Source organism: Equus caballus, chromosome 22 (assembly GCF_041296265.1).
Source record: "Equus caballus isolate H_3958 breed thoroughbred chromosome 22, TB-T2T, whole genome shotgun sequence".
Classification (NCBI taxonomy): Eukaryota; Metazoa; Chordata; class Mammalia; order Perissodactyla; family Equidae; genus Equus; species Equus caballus.
The window spans coordinates 2,953,067-2,972,521 of record NC_091705.1 but is presented as its reverse complement, the minus strand read 5'-3'; the positions used below and the strand labels follow the sequence as shown (position 1 = coordinate 2,972,521).

At 51.8% G+C, this 19,455-nt stretch overlaps 1 long non-coding RNA gene across 2 annotated transcripts in view; it reads right to left on the bottom strand.

Annotated features, from left to right (window-relative positions):
- The window catches only part of LOC106782381 (uncharacterized), a 61,938-nt gene that overhangs the window by 3,411 nt on the left and 39,072 nt on the right, over positions 1 to 19,455 (bottom strand). The window contains exons 4-6 of one of the 2 annotated variants that reach the window (XR_011430813.1): positions 12,638 to 12,751; positions 11,590 to 11,976; positions 10,858 to 10,952 (exon numbers count right to left, since the gene is read on the bottom strand). This is a non-coding gene — a long non-coding RNA (uncharacterized lncRNA). Of the gene's footprint in view, positions 1 to 10,329; positions 10,953 to 11,589; positions 11,977 to 12,637; positions 12,752 to 19,455 lie in introns of those variants that run through there. The other variant, XR_011430814.1, reaches the window with a different exon arrangement.

The window sequence follows — 19,455 nt, the reverse complement described above, 5'->3', positions numbered from 1 at the left end:
TAAATGCACGCATGCACCCACATACATACATTCACATGCACACACACACATGCAACCCTACCCCATCATACTCTCTGGCCCTTCATGTGGAGAAGACCTGAGCAATGTGTTTCCAAAAGAGGAAAGGAACAGAGAGCTGATTGGAGACTGACCCAGCCAGCAAGGACGACCTTCACACGGTTTGTGAAATACGCTCTCTAGAGCTACGCTGTCCAGGACGGGGCTGCCGGACACGTGTTCTATCCACGAAGCTCTTACAAGGTGCCATGTGCTGTCCGTGTGGAACACACACCAGATGTTGAAGACCGTGTGGAAAAAGAATCTAAAATGGCTCATTTTTATTGACTACATGTTGAAATGGTAATACTTGAGATGTGTTGGGTTAAATAAAATATATTATTAAAGTTAATTTTACCTCTTTCTTTTTGCCTTTTCTTAAATGTGGCTACTAAAAAGGGTATCACATATGTGGCTCATATTTCTGCTGGATAGCACCTCCCTAAAAGCAGGAGTCAGCAAACCAGGGTCCACCCTGGAAGCCTCTTTTTTGTTTTATGCTTTTGTTTTTGTGAGGAAGATGGTCCCCGAGCTGACATCTGTGCCAGTCCTCCTCTGCTTTGTATGTGGGTTGCTGCCATAGCACGGCCGACGAGAGGAGTATGTCCCCTCCCCAGGATCCAAACCCTCAAATCCCAGGCTGCCAAAGCAGAGCACACAGAGCTTTAACCACTCGGCCATGGGCTGGCCCCTGGAAGCCTCTTTTTGGAACACAGTCGTGCCCTCTCCCTGATGTGCGTCCATGGGCGCTCCACGACAGCATGCCTGAGTAGTAGTGACAAGACCATCTGGCCTACAAAGCTGAAAATATTTACTCCCAGCTCTTTGAGATAGAGTTAGCTGACTCTGTTCTAGATTTACACAGAGTGAAGGAGTGGGAGGGTATGCCACTTTTAGGGAACAGAGTAAAACTCCATCCACCATAATCCAGGAGGCCACAACATGTGTAATGCTAGTTAACCAAAAACTCCTTGTAAAAATTTTCTTAGAATTGCCTTAGTAATTCAAAAGTATGTTTCCTTGGTAACACAATTATCAAATACATTGATAACTCAGTTATGGATTATCGCTGTTAGAAAGTACAGGACCCTGAGCAGACTCCATTTTCAGCTTTGGGAGTATTGGTTTTATTTTTCACGACATGGTTGGTAACTGACAAGAAGGCGAGCTGATGTTTCGGGGCACGTACTTACTGCATGCTGGGCACTGAGCCAGGGGCGGCCACAGACTATCTCACTTCTTCCAATTTCCGTTTTTGAAAGTGAGTGGCTTTCACTTATTCTAGACCTCATCTCAGTGGAGACCCTGGAATGAGCAGACACGGACCTCCATCCAAGAAGAACTGCTAACTCCCACGCAGAAGGCGCTTCGTTTCTAGGTTGCTTCTGCCTCCACAGACTGAGAGCAGTCAGGCGCTGTCCATGCCCCGGCGCTGACCTGGGCCCAGGCGAGGGCTGCCAGGAACTTAGAGCAGGTGGGAAGGGAAGGAGGAAGAGAAGACCCACTTCCATTTCTCTCACCCCGTATGAGAAGGAATGCAGTGTGGGCTGGGGATGGACAGCCAATGACACGTGGCCTTATGTGACCAGGTCACTCTCTTCCGGAAAGCCCTTAGCAGGAAAGAGTGCAGCTTGCTAAGCCCTGCTGCACACTATGTTTAGCTGAGGAGACCATCTGTTCCCGACTCCGGGGAGCAAGTGCTCACATTTCGAAAGTAAGACACAGCCCAGCCAAATAATCTGGACCTCTCTGGAAACACACTACTGTGTTAACCCAGCTACTTGACCTCCTGCCTTCGGAAGTATGTGAGGGAAATGCTTGTCATGAGCTTTTATGACATCTCAGCGTGATCCTGAGATCTAATTTCTCCCCTAGAACTTGTTCCCAACCCACAGAGTGAGCTGAGATTTGCACAAAAAAAAAAAGCTAGTAAGAGAATGTTCTCTGGTCAATGTGCAGGGAGTGTGGGGTAGGAGGAACACACTGGTGGCCCGGGAGGAAAGCAGCCTGGGCAGTGTGCCTAAGCATCTATCCATGGACACCCAACACTGTGCTTGAGGCAGACATTAGAAGCTCCTTTTGCCCATGGCTTCCCAGGGGCCTCCTCCCAGCTGGCCCCCCGCTGGCCCCCTGGCAGAGCTGCTGCACTGGCGGCAGCACAGTGCACTTCCCACCCAGAAGTGCACCCCTGCTGGTTTTTAATGTCCAATTACGTCTCTGGGACCAGGGCCATGACAGTTTGGGGCTCCATGACTGAGCATGTTGGAAACACGGGCGCTTTCCAAACCACAAACAAATGACCTGACTTTCAGAAGAAAAAGAAACTGAAAAGTAATGGAAATGCCCCTTGTCCTAGGAAAACTACTCTTTTTCCTAGGAAATGGTCAAGAGTGACACAGTTCTGCGTCCTGGCCAGAAGATTCACATGGCTCCGTAACAAGCCCGTCATGAGACTTGCTCTCATTTCCCTTCAGTTCAGAACAATCCGAAGGTGGAAAAGCTGAGGGGTGGGAACACGTGCATTGTCTGGCTGGTATCTGACCTCCAGGAGCCTGGGCACGGTGGCCCTCCTGTACTCCCAGTGTCTCGTCTGAGGATCAGCATTGGGGGGCCCCAGGCTCCATTCACAGGCCTCTTCTGTCCACTTTCCCGCCCCTGGAGAGCTCTCCAGCCCATGGCTTCAAGTGCCATCTGTAAGAAACAACTCCCAAATTGTACTTCCGTCCACGTCTCCCCCAAGCTCTGCACAAGCATCTACCTGCTTGCTCAGCAACCTCACATAGGTGCCCTGAGCAGCTCAGACTCACTCCTCACTCCTCCCCATCCCGCTGGCCTGGTCTCCCCTCATCTCTCCCCACCTCACTTGACAGTAACTCCATCACTGCTGCAGCTTGGCACTATCCCAGTCCACTCTTTCTTGATGTCTGAGCACCTCCCACCACACCCATGGTGACCACCCGGCCCCAGCCTCATCCTCATCTGCCTGGGTTCCTGCAATGCCCCAAAACTGGTCGCCTCCAAGAAGCCTAGACTCCTCCCAGCAGCCTGGACGCTCCTCCTAAACCTCCCTAGCTCAGAGCCTTGCAATAGTGCTAGCTGTCCTTCTGAGGAAAATCCATGGTTCTTAGTAGGTAATTTGGCCCCATTGACTGTTCCATCTGATCCTCATCCCCGTCCCTGTCCCTGTGCCCCACACCAATCCCACCACGTTGCCCAGAGTTTTCCCTCCACCTGGAATGCTCTCTCCGGATATTTACATGGCGGGCTCAAACACTTCCTTCAGATCCCTGCTCAAATATCTCCTCCTCCGGGAGGCCTTTTCTGACCACCTGATGTGAAAGAGTAATCGCCCAAACCTGCGAACCTCCACCCTTCCCCAGCTGCCGGTCCTTTCTCCCCGGCCCTAATCCTTGGAAGGCATGGAATATATTTACATCTTTACTGTCTGCCGTTGCTCCCTGCCTCACTCTAACATGAGCTCCCAAGGGGAGGGCCTCTGAGTTCGCTCACCGCTGCATCCCTTCTGCCTAGGGCAGCACCTGGCAGACAGAGGGCTGGGGAACGGATGTCGAGAGAATCTTTCAACAAGGCGTTTCCACCTTGTTGATTTCCACAGGTACAACCCCTCTCCTAAGGAATTCTGCACCGAGGAGCAGAGACACTCAGATTTTATGCACAGACTCCACAAAGGTAGCATGATTTGCCTTTTTAAATGTTATTTCTTTCAAACAAACAAAAAGTTGCCTCATCTTAGATTGGAGCTCCCAATCTAAGCTTAAATATAGAATTTAAGCACATCCTAAACTATTGACTGAATACTGCTTGCTGTGTTTGAGGCATGGTGTCGTGTCTGCAAATACGAAGCAGGAAGCAGGAGCTCCCAGTGTGTCTGGCGGCCCCTCTCGGCAGCGTGCGAGGCATCTGAAGGGACCAGCCTTTATAGGACTGGTTTGCATCTTAGGCCCATAAACGTGGATGTGAAAAAAAGCCATATTTTTAACTTTTCTTTTTAAGTTGAATTTCCTTTATCTTTTCGTAGGTGATGCCTTTCAATGGTAGAACATTCAAAAAGGTACATAGTGCAAATTAAGTCTCCCTTCAGCTCCCCAACCACCTGGTTGCCTTCCTTAGAGGCCATCAGGGTAACCTGTTTCCTGTCTGTCCTTCTAGGTATTTCTATTCAGATTCAGTTACAAGCCAATACATATTCTTTATTTTCTTGGATATTTGTAAGTCTGACTCCAATCCTCCATCTCACTCAGCTGGCAACAAAGCCCCCTCCATTGGTACTGGGCTCGCCCACCACCCCGGGATCACAGCAGAGCCTAGAGGCGCACGCTGTGGCCCAGGAAACGTGAAAGACCTCTGACCTTCAGCCCAGCACAGCGGACGTCCTCATCACCCGCACTCCCAAGGGTGCTTGAACGCATGTACCTCTTGTCTCAGCTTAGAACACGGCCATCTTTCCCAGTCCTGGCACACAGATGCCTAGGATTATCCTCTCCAGGAACACCAGAGCCACCATTCCTCTCTGAGTAGGGTGCCCATAAAATTTGTCTTCCCAATTGGGAGAGTTTTGAGTGATAAGGGTGAGATTCATAATTACTGTCTGGGTCAGGACTAGGCTGAGGCAAGAAAGTGCCTAGGGTACAAAAGCTAAGGAGGCGCCCCCTCTCCAGGCAGTGCAAGTGCAGGGCTGGCATTTGCATGACCCAGAGAGTAGGCACCTCCTTAAATGTTCTGTGCCTCTTGCCTCACCCCAGTGCTGCCCTGATTACTGTGGTAGACAGGGATGGAGCTGCCTGCCTTTGGCAAGCCAAAGCTGGGAATAAGCCCCTCCCCTTCTGAGACCCTTGATTGTTACAAGACCTGCCTTTAGCACCCCCAAGCTCCATCCTCAGACAGGTAGAGGTAATAATTCCCTTTTTTCTGGCCACTGCTACCTCTACCTGTCTCCCCCCTGGCAGAAGCCCTGCCAGGAACTCAGGCCAGGAAGGAGGTTGTCTTCAAGCCCCACGTGAACTCCCCTGCTGTAGAGGGGCACAGAACCTGGCCTTCCACTGGCACTGGGAGGGGCAGTACCAGGGAGAGGAGACAGAAATCAATGCGCGTGTGAACTAGCTGCCCTGTCCGCACTGCGGTCTGCTAGGGTCTTCGTACCGTGAGGCTGGCAAACGTCAACCTAGCACAGAGAATGTGACATCCGGGCTGTCCAGGACACACACACAAAGCAAGCAAGAAGCAGGTGTGGTGCTGATCCAGCCCCCAAGCCCACTTCTGGAGTGTTTCTCGGCTTAAGTGGAAAATGAAGGCAGTACCACAGCCCATTTCCCTGTCTGTACAATCCCAGCTCGGCTAGGATTTCAGATGAGCACAAGACCGAGACCTGAGCCAAGAAAGCCCCTCACTCCCAACCTCAGGTGAGCCCCAGCAGGTCGGCAGGTGGAAGGGGTCCCCACCTCCCCCCCTTATTAACTCTCCTTGTGTCCGTATTTCCTCCATGAGCCAGAGCTGACGTGGCCCAGACAAAGATGCTCCATGTCAGAAGCAGAACCAACTTTCCCTGTAAGAGCTTGGAGCACAGCAGGACGTGGTGCAAGCTGGCCGGCATCTCTGGATGGTGGCGAGCACAGTAGGATGTGGTGCAAGCTGGCCGGCGTCTCCTCTCCTGAGTCTTGGCTTTAACCAAAGCCTCGTGCCTAGCTGAAAGTGACTTGATGAAGAACAAATACATTTTCTTGTGTCTCCCACCAAAAGCTGGTCTCTCTGGTATGTCAACTCAGCGTTTGTCTAGGTGCAGTAACCTGGCCCAGTTCTGTAATCCTAGCACAGAAAAGGAGGCTCTGGGAGTGAACCTGAGCATGAAGAAGTTAAACAATCTCCCCCGGGCTAGAAGAAGAGAAAAACTCTGAGATGAGCTTTGCTAACCTGCGGCTGTGCATCCTCAGCATAATCAACTGTTGTTCAAAACTAACCAGGTCCTTCCGTCCCTCCCTAGTATATGAGTGAGCTTCTTTCCCAGGGAGTCAGGTCCAGACGTCAAGATTCAGCCTCATGAGGCCAAACGCGGGCTGAAGATGAGAACTAACCAGAAAAGTCCAGACAGTCAAGGGAAAAGAAATTCAGTCGTCAAGGCCAAATACTGGCTGGTGGGAAGGCACCAACAACACGGCCACATGCTCCCCCACCTAAAACCCCAGATAAAAACCCCTACCTTTCTCCCTTCAAAGATGTGAATCCGAGTTCTAACTCCCACCTCCTCATCTGGCTGCTGTTCAATAGCAAACCCCTTTCCTTGCCACAAGCCTGGTGTTTCAGGGTTTTCCTTTATCGGACCTCCTGTGCAGCAAGCAGAAGAACCTGTGTTTGTGTGCAGTGACAGGAGCAGGAAAGTGCTCTCCTGAGGGGTTTAGACCCAGCAGGAGAAGGTCAGACGACTTTCAGGGAAAATGCAGACATTCTGAGCAGCAATAGGTGGGACATGAGCCATGGCAGCAACTGCCCACATCAGAGGGAAACACCTACCTGGAGCCCACACACCAGAAAGTCATGGGGTTGTCATGGAGGACAGTCGCAGTGCCAGGCCACGGGGCCAGTGGGGCTCGAAGGCCCGCCACACTTCTGCCTCTTTGCTCCTCCTAAGACACTAGTTCTCTGTGCTGACGGGATACCAGACTCACCCGGAGGACTTGAAAAGGCCTGGGCCCCACCCTCGGAAGAGTGCGATTTTACTGGTTTGGGGTGTGGCCTGGGCAGCAGCGCTTTTCAAGCTTCAGGGTGGTTCCAATGGGCACGGAGTCTGAGAACCACTGTCCCGAGACAGCCACTCCCCGTCACACCCGACCGCACCCCAGCTTCTGGCCTTACTGCCTTCCGAGAAGGAAAGACTACCTCTGCAAATAGCTCTCCTTTCCCTTCATGATGGATTTAGGCACAGATGTGACTTTCCCACACTCTTGGGATTTCTTTGTAGATACTTGGGCATTTAAAGCAAACCAGACCTTTTGCTGAAGTGACACATGTGCATGAATGTGTGTGTGTGTGTGTGTGTGTGCCAGGGTGGATAGGATGACTGTAGGAACCCAGGGAATGTACAGTCAGCTGTAACCAAGGTATTTAATCAGTAAAAATGAAAACACACAGTTAAGCCTCTTCATAGGGAGCCTGCACGGTGCTCACGCTTCAGGCTCACCCGTGTCAGCCAGGCACCAGCTGCTCCTCAGTCCTGACAGGTGAAGAGGCAGAGTGCCAGCCTCAGACCGCGCTTCGTCTCCTTTGACAAGGTAAGATCAGAGAGGTCGCATAGGCAGAGGCCCAGAGAGTGCCTTAAATGCAGCAAACCTGCACCCACAGGGTGACTCCTGATCTGCTGATCCTTCACTTTCACCCCCACAGCTTCTCTCAAGAAATGCGATGGCCAAGAGCCGTCGCTCCCCACTGCCATCTTCCAGCATAATTAACCAGCAGAATGGAGAGAAACATGAATTTCCCAAAATTCAAAGACAAAATGTAAACATGATTACAAGTGGCTAGCTTTTCCACACACACAGTTGTCCATACCTTGGGAGTGGTCAACCAGCAACGAAAGCATCATTTCTTACTACTTGACCACCCTCAGAGCTCAGATGCATTCTGCTCTCACTCTCCTCTGGAGAGGAGGCTCTGCTGCTCCCTACGTGGGAACGCTCTTGTCCCATCCTTTCCCGATAACTCCCATTTATCTTTGGGGCTGTTTAGACCTCCCTTCCTCCAGGCGGCCTTCACTGATGCCCTAGGCTGCATTGGGTGGCATCTTCTGTGCCTGTTGCAGCCGTGGCTTGCCTCTACCCCAGCACCTGTCCTCCTGTCCTGAAGTGCCATCTCGAGTGTCTATCTTGAGCCACTCCTACCTCTGTGCCCAGACCCTGAGAGCTTCGTGGGCGGGGATGAGAGCCCACCACAGCAGTGACAGCACTTGATATGTGTCAGCACAGGGGGTGCTCAAAGAATGTTAAATCAACTAACAAACACCCTCCGGACCCACCTCCCAGGCCACCCCACATGCAGACAACACCCTAGGATGCTCACAGCTGGCAGAAGGCTGGATTTCTCCTGACCGGGAGCCAGCTGCCCCATCTGGAGTGCCTTGAATGTCCTCCACGGACCAGGCCTGGGCCACACGTGCAGTTGCTTCCTCCCGGGTCTCCCATCGCTCCTCCCAAGCTGAGCCACGGCCAACTCAGTGTTCTCCCCAGGGCACACTGGAGGCTTTTATTCTATGCTCTAGGGAATTGTTGTGTGTTGGTGACACTTGATTCAAAATACAAAATGGCCCACACGTGTGCTGTGCCATTGGCACCAAGCATGCACAGCAGAGCCACCTCCTGGTGAACCAGGGTTATTGCCTTCCTAGATTTCTCACAAGGCTGAGGCTGGCGTCAGATCAGCCTACCACGTATACAACTTTAGATAAAGTCACAACGAATGTGGAGAGTTCCTTCACACTTGGTGCCAGCACGTGCTTCCCATGAGCTGGATTTCGATAAGAACTTCCTCCCAGGCTCCTGGCTGGTCAGGCAGAGTGACCGCTGGATGCTGGGGCACTGGACCTCATCCCGCCATGGAGTTTCTCCAGCTGCATTATTTGCTTCATAACACAACTATCTCTGTAACAACATGGAGCCTCAGCTCCTCCTCAACCCCCAGGAGAAAGGTGGGTGGTCTTTGCTGAGGGTCTCCCCCATGCCCATGCTCCTGTTTAGAGGCTGACCTTGCCCAAGGATGTGCAAAACATCAGAGCAGAAAACTTCCATCCAGGAGGAGACAATGCATCCTCAGTGGTCACAGAACTAGAGCAGCTGGGGCAGGAGAGGCTGCGGAGGCCTGGCCCAGGGGAACAGAACATGCCGCCACTCAAGGAGGAAGCCTCATCTAGCAAACCGTCCGAGGACCTGCTTCCAGAGACCACGGCTCCCGAGAGACCATGGTTCCTGACAGACCATGGCTCCCGAGAGACCATGGTTCCTGACAGACCATGGTTCCTGACAGACCATGGCTCCCAAGAGACCACAGCTCCTGACAGACCACTGCTCCCAAGAGACCATGGTTCCTGACAGACCACGGCTCCCAAGAGACCACGGCTCCTGACAGACCACTGCTCCTGACAGACCACGGCTCCCGAGAGACCACCGCCCCTGAGAGACCACCAGCCCTGAGAGACCACTGCTCCCGAGAGACCATCGCTCCTTGTTCCATCCTGCAACATCATTTGTGTTTCGCTTCTGTTTGATTTGGCTGAGCATTAATGACATGTTTGCTAATCTAACGACAGAGAATCCCAGAGGAAAACTCTCAAAAGGATGAAAGGCCCACGAGATGAGAGGATTCCAAGGAGAAGGGACACGTGTCCCTAGAGCACAGCATGCTGACTCACAATGTCTGTGGTTGATGAACACCTTTTCCTAATCTCTTAGGAGAGCTTAATTTGGGGGCACCTCTTTATGTGCTTATGGACCATTCCTATATTCCTTGGAAGCACTTTTAAAGGCCTCTGAAAAATTTTCAGGCTTAAGCACAGGTTCCTGAGGTTAACATGGGGCCTTCCATGATCTCCTTGGCCCCTCCACGCTCTTCCTTCCTAGACTCCTTTCCTTTGTTCAGAAGCCTTAGACCAGCAGCCCCCGGAGCTCTGATTCCAGCGGGGTGTCCTAGAATTCAACTCAACTCTGACACCATCAACCAGGAGATAGTGTCAGACACCACAGGTTAAGGGCTCAGTAACACAAGACTGCCCCCACTTTAGATGCCAATCACAAGTCCACATTGTCGTGTGAGCTTCTCACTAACTGGCTATAGATCGGAGGTTCCCACGACCCCCTCCTTGGATTCGATTAATTTGTAGAGTGGCTCACAGAACTCAGGGAGACATTTTCCTTAATGGATCACCAGTTTCTTATAAGAGGATTTCACTTAGGAACAGCTAGATGGAAGAGACACATAGGACAAGGTTTGGGGGAAGGGCTAGAAGCTTCCATGCCCTCTTCAGGAGCACTACTCTCTCCGAATCTCCACAGGTTCACCAACCTGGAAGCTCTGCAAACCCTATCCTTTTGGGTTTATATGGAGGCTTCACTACACAGGCAGGATGGATTGAATCATTGGTCGTGGGTGACTGATGCAACCTCCTGCCCCTTTCCGCTCCCGGAGGTCTGGAAGTCCAACCCCCTAATCAAGGTTGGTTCTCCTGGCAGCCAGCCCCCATCCTCCCCCAAGTGCTTCCCAAAAGTCACCTCATTAACATGACGAAAGACATCTTTATTGCTCTTATCACAGGAAATTCCAAGGGTTTTAGGAGCTCTGTGCCAGAAATGAGGAGCAAATATTGGTGTATGTTTCTTATGACATATCACAGGGACCGAGGTGGTTTCAGCCTTACCCTAGCACTTCCTCAACGAGGAACATTCTCCCCTACAGGGATTCTGATGCCAACCACGAGGGACAATTTTTGGTCACCATGTTGTGTTTGAAACACTCATGGAGTACAGCAGGAATGGAATTCCGTCAAGCATAGTTCCTTCACCAACCCCATCTTGGCTGCACTGCTGAGGGAAACGCTGGCGAAACAGGATCTCAGATCCCAGAGGCCCACCCCACCACAGGACCTCCAAGGACAACACAAGAGTTTCTGTTTCCAGGACAGACTAGGGCTGAGCCTGATCTCTGCCGGCCTTCCTGATTTGCACATCTGGCCCCCCAATCCCACCAGCCCTCTCATCCCCTTCATAGGTGCTGCCTTTTGCCTTGGACCCTAACTGGTCCCACCTCCAGCGGGCGTGTGCTTCCTGGTGAGGGCCGAGGAACTCCACACTTCACTCCTCTGGGGCTCTGTGCACAGGACAGCATCCTTGGAAGCCACTCTGCAAACACAAGCTCATTCTGTATCGCTTTCAATCCTTCCCTCCAAAGCCTCCACCCCAGGAAAATGGCAGACTTGCGGCCCTTCCTCCGTCTGTTCCGTATGTTCGGTTCTGGCCGATGATTCGCCCGTGGGTGAAAGGAGCCCTGAACCAGGGTGAGGAGACATAAGGCTGGTCTCCGTTTGCAGCGGCAGAGCTGATGAGTTTGGATGTGGGGCTCAGCCCTGTGCACAAGGGGCCCTGTTCCGACAAGCAGGGCTCTGGCAGCTCTCTCCATCTGGACCTCACTAAAGGAGTCAGGGCAGCCACAAGTGTTTTGTCAGAGAAAGTCCACGGGGAAGCTCAGAGCACCAGAGTGAGGAGGGGCCTTGAGGGGCCCTGGCTTCAAGCCTCTGCACCCTCATTCTGGGGCAGTCACGCAGTCAGGAGGCCTGCACCCAGAGAAAACCGGATTTCTCCTCCCCCGGGCGTCCCTCCCCGAGCTGTCCTGTGACACTTGGGCTTGAATCCTCCAGCAACTCTGCATCTGAGTTAGGGCTTTTATTCTGGGGAGACTGGGCCCCTATGTGGGGTTACCAAGGTCTCACCACCTCTCTTCCCAGCCACCCCACTGCTCGCACCCCTCAGAGAAACTCACCAGCAAAAATTCAGACGCGGCAATGCTCAGGGCGGATGTCGGGCGTGGCAGACAGTGACACTGGGAAGTGATGGCAGTGGAGGAAGGGCGCTTTGCTCTGAGAGAGAGCATGGAGCCAAGGCGCCACAGAGGGCAGACCGGCCACACCCAGACCTTAGCCCCAGCTATTTCCACCCCAGAGATGCCGCACCCTCTGCTGCAGGCCCATGGGGCAGGAGGAAGGGCAGACCCTCGAGCAGTGCAAAGAGGATCCAGATGGTGGGGGCACGAACACAGAGGTGAGTTGTCTTGGCAGAGTCATGGTGGTGACAGCGCTCAGAGGCCAGCCAGGCTCCAGGGAAAACAGGATTTCTTCCTTCATAAGCAGGCAGCTTTTGGAAGCATATTCTGAAAATAATAATAATAATAATCTGCAATGAAAACCACTTTGTAACTCCCTGAGATGAGCTGCGTTGAAGTGTAATACAGAACTCCAGTGAGTTGTCAGCCAGACGTGGAGGGTTTGGGGCAGGCGGTTGGTGTCACCTCTGGACCACTCGTGCCAGGGTGACAAGAGACCCTGGCACTACAGAGTGCTAGAGATCAGAGGTTCTGGAGCAGGTACCATCTAAACAGAAATTTTCCAGAGTGACTTCCCACTCTCTTCTCTTGAAAGGACCTCAGTGTTCTGTCAAATGCCCCCACCTCTAAATAACAGCTGAGTGCCTACTGACACCTTGGAGGGTAGGCAAAGGTGGGCCCATCTCACTGTGTTTACTTTGAGAGAAGCTGTGTAAACCATATTTCTCTGAATCAAAAATATCTGCCTGATCATTATTTCAAGTGGCTCTGTCACTTTCTCTGACATATTTTCATAGCAAGAGGCCTGTCTTGGAGACCAACTGCCTCTCATTTGAATAATGCAAAATGTATAAATTGTACCTAAATTATGCTTAAAATGTACTTACCTATTAACGTGTGTATGTGTGTGTATATATATATATATATATATAAAACCTACTTGAGTCCTAAAAGCCAGCCTTGATAATACGCAGTCTACTGTCAATACCTGTGCTCCTTGACTGCGGGGTCAGCCAGATATCACGCACAGCCCAGGTCTGGTGATCTGACAGAGGATAAAAGCAAGAAGCTTCCGGAGTCACCAGCAAAGTGGACGGTGCTGCTGTTGTGAAAAGCAACATTAAGTAAGACAACTTGCCATTCACGGGAACTCTGTTTTGACTGTTATGTAGTTAGCGCACCATTAGGCATCACCCCTAAAAACGTCCAGGGGCTGATCCACTCGGGACCTTAGCGTCCTCAACCTAATACTTAATTATTCACTGAAAACCAGAGTCGCAGTCATCCACTGCGATGTAAACACCACTCAAACTCAGTGGCTGAAAACAACTATTTATTATTAATTTCACTGTTCTGAGATGACTGGGTTCAGCTGGACGGTCCTCACTCGGGGTCTCTCAGGAGATTCCTGTCAGATGGTGGCTGGGGCTGGAGTCGTCTGGAAGCACAACCAGACTGAACGTCCAACATGGCTATTATGGGCTGGATCATGTCCCTGCCCCCAGACTCCTATGTTAAAGTCCTAACCCCCAGGGTCTCAGAATACGAGCTACTTTGGGAATGGGGTTGTTGCAGATGGAATTAGTTAAAATGAGGTCATTTTGGAGTAGGGTAACTCCTAATCCAGTGACCGGCATCCTTATAAAAAAGGGAAATTTAGACATGGAGACAGACACACATGGGGCAAATACCACGTGTGTGAAGATGCGGGAGGAGATTGGAGCACTGCAACAGAAGCCAAAGAATGCCAAAGATTGCCAACAAGCCACCAGAAGCTGGGAGGGAGGCCTGGCACAGCTTTTCCTCCAAGCCCTAGGAATAAACCAGCTCTCCTGTCACCTCCAGCTCAGATTTCTGGCCTCCAAAACTGAGGGCAGCAAGTTTCTGCTGTTTGAGGCACCCAGTCTGTGGTTCCTTGTTACGCAGCCTGACCAGGCTCATACAGAGGTTGCTCACATGGCTGCCTGTTGATGCTGGGAACTCAGCTGGGGCTGCTGACATGGGCGCCTCTGCGTGGCCTTTCCATGTGACTCGAGCTTCACCTAGTGTGGGGTCTGGGTTGAGAGAACGAAGGTCCCAAGAGGAAACATCAGTAGGGTGAAGCAGCCCAAGACAGCAGGGAGGAGCCTCCCGACACAGCTCTCCCGCTGCACCTGTTGGTCCGGCAGGTCCGAAGGCCAGCCCAGATCCAAGGGGAGGGAACTCAAACCCCACCTCTCATTGGAAAGAGCAGCAAAGACTTGTCAGCCATCTTTAATCAACCACACGAGCTATCAAGGAAAGAACGTTGCACATGCTTGTGCATCTGTGCTGTGAAGTAAGTGATTTTATTGTCAGAAAACCATAGAAAGGGTGAGGGCAGAGGAGACCGAGGGAATCTGTTCCCACCATGAGGAAGGTCCCTCTACATTTGGAACCTAAAAGGGGCTGTCCCCTGGGGGCACAGAAGAACAGGGAAAACTATTTTAAAAAAAGCTCCAGTGACATGAACTGCAGTAGAAGAAAATGAACTAAAAATGCAGCCACGTGGAAACACCATTAAACAGAAATGGTGAAAGAGACAAAAATCTCAACAGCATGGGTGCCTGTCAGAGACTTCCACAACAAAATAGCACCCAATTTCAGGGCACCTCCTGGGATCCCGATGCCCTGCTCCGTCCGCGAATCTCGAACACTCTCGGCTTCACGCTGGAGCACAGGGAGGTGGTGGGGGAAGGAGGGGGCTTCTCACCGCCCACCTGTCTGTGGAGTGAAACCCGCTCTGCCTGCACCGGCACATCTGATGTGGGTGGTGCTCCCGCACTAGATTCTGTTCCTCTTGGAGCTAATGTGCTGGCATGACAAGCTGCTGGCCAGAGCCTTAAAGAAATGCTAAGGAGGACATGACTCTGAGGCTCTGTCTTCCAAGGGATGGTCAACACCCCTTTCTCCTGCGAAGAGAGTTGAGGAGGACAGCACAGTCCAGCGAGCTGACCAACCCCGGGGCAGCCACCAGCAGAGGTTAGGAAAAATTCCTGGAGGACCTCTGACTCCTTATCCTGCTTGTCCTCCAGAGACCACCCTAAAAGAACAAAACACTATGTATCATGTGGCAGACGATGGAGAACGTGAAGAGAGAAGAGACTAAGGATGATTTACCCAAGGCACTTCAGCAAGTCCCAACAGGAAGTCGCTGCTGAGACCGCAGGGTCCTACAAAGAGCGATCTCCCCCAGAGGCCACATCTCCAGTCCAGCAGGATGAGGAGGCACGGTATTTATGGTCTGCCAAGATGCAGGTTTCCAGAACTGCAAGGAAAGGCAGGGAGAGGAGTGCCTTCTGCTCCCTCTCTTCCCCCTGCTTCAATACGGCAGCAATGACCTTGGGCAAAGTCCAGTCGCTGGCGCTTTCTGCCTTTTTCTCACAGATTTCCTGGTCAAGGCACAGGTTTGGAAAGTCACGGAAAGGGTCTAGATCTCAGATCCCCCACCTGATAGACGTGTGAGGCTGAGCTAATTATTCACCAGCTCTGAGCCTTGTTTTTTGATCCTATAAATGGGGATAATAACATCTATCTCATGAAATTGTTAAGAGAATGAAAAGATAAGAATACATCATGTACTGCCTGAAACACATTAAATGTTCAATAAACAGGAGCTACTATTATTTTCTATGATTCTGAGACTTTCTGCTGTATTACAAAGCAGAGCACCCAACAGGCAATTAACTGAATACAATGCATATATTAAAAGACATCTAGAAAATTGGGGGATGTAATAAGCCCCACTGTATAACACATCAAACTGGGATATATATTCTTGTCATAAGTATCTGGAGGCTTTCATCGTCTTGTTCTGCCAAAGTCACTGATGGGCTAAAAGCAAGAGATGGAATGTGCAAAACTGGCATTCTGCCTTAAATCTGGGGTCCACTGAGGCAGAAGATCTAGAAAACCAAGGCCCAGTCCTCAGACCATCTCCATCATCCGCAGCACCTGCAACATGGAACAGCCGGCAGCTGAGCATCTACATTTGCAGATATTTTTCCAGGTGCTTACTTGTGGCTGCATTCTCAAAATTATACACTGCAAATACCTGGCCGCCGAGACATCGGGCTTGTTTTCAACTGGCATAAAACATTCTGTGACAGATCAAGAATCCATTGTCCTTCGTCTTGGGGACCTCCTCTGAGGACTCACGTCCAGTGCTCACACCACTGATGGTGGCTCCTGACCAAAGCAGTCAGTGACTATGATGGAGAAGTTCATCTGGATAAGTCCAGCCCAGGAAGGGAGTGATGGGGACCACCCACACCTGGCCTAAGGTGAGCTCAGAAACACATGTAGAGAGCGTGGAGGTCAACTTGTCCAGGGTCCCTGGCCTCCAAGACATCGCCAAAAATTGGTGCCCCCAGAGTAATGCAGTTCAGACATCTCTCCAAGAGAAGATGGTGGACAGCCCCAAGCTGCCACACCTTCGTGTCCACTGTGGCACTTCCACCAAGACCTCACTCTCCCCAGGCTGTTCCCAGCTGATGCCTGAGCATGGTCCTCCTGCCAGAGTGGGAGCCCTCCAGTAGGCAACCTTGGCACCAAGGTTCCCCCTGGGCTGGCTAGGATTTCTCAGGGCTCTCCCTCCCCAATCCTCCATCCTTTGATTTCTACTTTCATGAATATCAGAGCTGCGTTGCACTGGCTCTCTCAACCCTTTCTCCTCTATAGACAAGGATCTCCCCATAAATCTCCTGCGTGTCTGATTTCATCTTGGCATCTGCTTCCTGAACTGACACATCATCCAAATTCACCGTGATCACATCTAATGGCAAGAACTCACAGGAAGCCTGTTTCGCTTTGGCATGATTAGAAAGTTCCTTCTTATTGTTTCATCAGGGTGTTGGCAGAAAACAGATTTCAACTCAGATGGTTTAGATAAGCACTTTAATGGAGGGAGACGTACGCAAGTGTAAGGGAACAAACCAGGGGTGATGGAGCCTGTGGAGTGGGCAACCCCTCGAAGCTGTCTACACCCTAGGGCTGAAGGGCTGGGGAGCTCAGCGTTCCTGCAGCCCGGTGGGACTGAAGCCACTCGGGGTGCAGCCACCGTGAGCCGTGGTGCCAAGACAGGGAGGGGCAGAGGAAGAAGTGCCACAGCCCAGGCGGGCACAGGAGGCAGGCCACAGGGCACTGGGCAGGGCGGGGACACAGGGGGAGGGGCAAGGAGAGAGCAGCATCCACTTACCAAACAGTTCTGTCTCTTCTTTTGTGACCACTTGTGGGTCACTGGGTATCTCCTTTATTGCTAGTCTCGTTTTGTGTCCTACCCATGATTGCCTCAATATTTACTTTTTCATTTCAGCATGATATTTACTTTTACCTTTTCCCCACCTCCTCTGGGTTCACTCCACAGGTCCCCATGCAGCACACTCCTCGGGCACACTCCCTCCTTGCCAGGTCCCTCGTGACATCAACCAAAGCCAGAATGAGCCTTCCATGGAGGGCATGCCGCAGACGGGGACCCTGAAGCCATCTCCCTCTAGACACACTGTATCTTGGCCGACTGAAAATGTTTACCCAACCACAGGACTCTGTGAACCTCTGTTGACAGCTGCGGATTCAGAAGTCAGGGACCACCAGAGACCGCCTCATTCCGTGGATTGTTTGTGGTTAAAACTAGTTTCTAAAACTGACCATGGCCCTGCCCACACCAAGCCCGCAGATCTGCGGTGATCAGGCACAGGGCACTACACACCCACTCAGTGCTTTGAAACCAGAACCAGAGTCCAAGAAAATGTCACCATCATTGAGTTATGATATACAAAATATGTGAAACATACAACAATCCAAATTTACTCAACAAATCCCAAGGGAGTCGATTGCTTAACTGTTGTGCTTTATATGGGAGGGCCACGTGATGCACAAGGCCTGGAGTTTCACCTGCGGTAGTAGCTTGACTGATGCACTGATCCAACATGATGCCATAGCTGTGTCACAGAAAAACCCGGAAGCTGTGGCATGGGATGGAAACAAAGAGTCCGCTTTACCAGCACAGCATCCCAGACCATGCAACTCTTACACAGGAAAATCAGGGCTTAAAGTTACTGCAAGTTTTTAATTCTAAAAACTATAATATTACAGAAATTTTTGAAAAATGGTGAAACACTTTGATTTTTAATGGAATTCTCTGACAGTTCTTTTCAGGCACACATCTGCTGCAGAAGGAAAGAGCCCCTCGACTCAATTGTCTAATTTCACCCTGAGAGTAACGTCGGTTTTCCAGGAGCCAGTGGCCGGTGGAGTGAAAGCCCGTCTCTCCCAACTACCAGCAACACATACCCCAACCTCCCTCGGACCCTGCAGAGACACACCACCCCCAGAGACCTTGGGGGACGGAGGATCCTGGCAAGGGCTGTCCCCGTTGCACGCGGACCTTTACAAAAGTCACCCAGCCTGCACCTAGTGCCTGTGGAGACGATGAGGAGCTCACTCCCCATGGCCTGAGTGGAGGGCAGGGCCAGCTTTGCTCATCTCTGCTTTTTCAGTACTCAGCCAGGCCCGACCTGGCCCAGAGTGGGTGCCAGGCACTGTGCTCACATACCTCTCTCTCACTCTCTCGTTCTCTCTCCCTCTCTCTCTCCTCCCCCATGCCTACGCATGGGACCAGCCACATTGTGAGGAAGCCCAGGCCACGTGGGGAGCAAATGTGGAGTCCCAGCAGAGAGCCAGCAGCCCCTCCAAGCTCATGGGTGGATGACTTCAGATGACTCTAGTCCCTGGCCTTCACATCTTCCAGATGAGGCCTTGTCATGGAGCAAACACAAGCCATCCTGCTGTGCCGTGTCTGAATTCCTGACCCAGGGACACTGTGGGACATAATCAATGGTGATTGCTGTTTGAAACCCCAGATCTGGGGGCAATGGGTCATGTAGCCATGGACAACCACCCAGGCGTAGGGGAGATGGTCAGCAAGTGCCTCAAAGCTCCAAGCCGCTCCTCCTCCTGCCCACCCCCTGCCTCTCCCCGTGGCCTTCCCATGGCCCAGCTCGACTCTCTGCTCTCTCTTTAACTGAAGGCCCTAGTTCTCATCCCAGCACTGTCCCTCTTGCCTCTGTGGTCTGTCTGCCACTGTCTATGCCATGCATTCCTCCCTCCGCTGTGGACCTGGCCAGGTGGTGCAGCTGGGTGATCTGTGGGAGACCCAGCTCCCCAGTTAGAAGTGACATTCCAGATGAAACGCCCTGAGAGCTCCACTGCCTCCACACGAGTCACGCTGCAGGGAAGCACGGTGGTAACGAAGTGACTTCTAGAAAGAAGTCCCTAATTGGGATCATCTTTACGCCATGACGTTCAACCACATCTGAAGTCAAATTTCAAGTGGCCCGCCTGGCACCGCCACCTCCTTCTCCCTCAGCTTGCTTGCTCCACCAGCCCCCACTGCCCTTCTGGAGCTGCACCCAAATGCCAGCTGCTGGCCCCTCCCTCTGCTTCCTCACCACCCGGACGCTCTTTTCTTACCCCTCGAAATTCTCACTATAGACAAACTCATCCATTCTATGAATGGGAAGAGCCCTATTAACCACAATGACGCCCAATTATAAATCCAGGCCGATTTCTCCCCTGACCTCCAGTTTTGATTTTCCAACTGCCTGGGGACCACCCCACGTGGGCGCCTCATGGACCTCATGCCCCAAAGAGGCTCAGATGGGGCTCTGGCTTCTTCCAGCACATGGTGTTCAAGGCAAAAATCCTGATTCCTCCCTTTTCCTCACCCCACCAGCAAATCCTGTCAATGTAATCTCCAAAATGCATCGACCCATGGCCCCTTTCATCCAT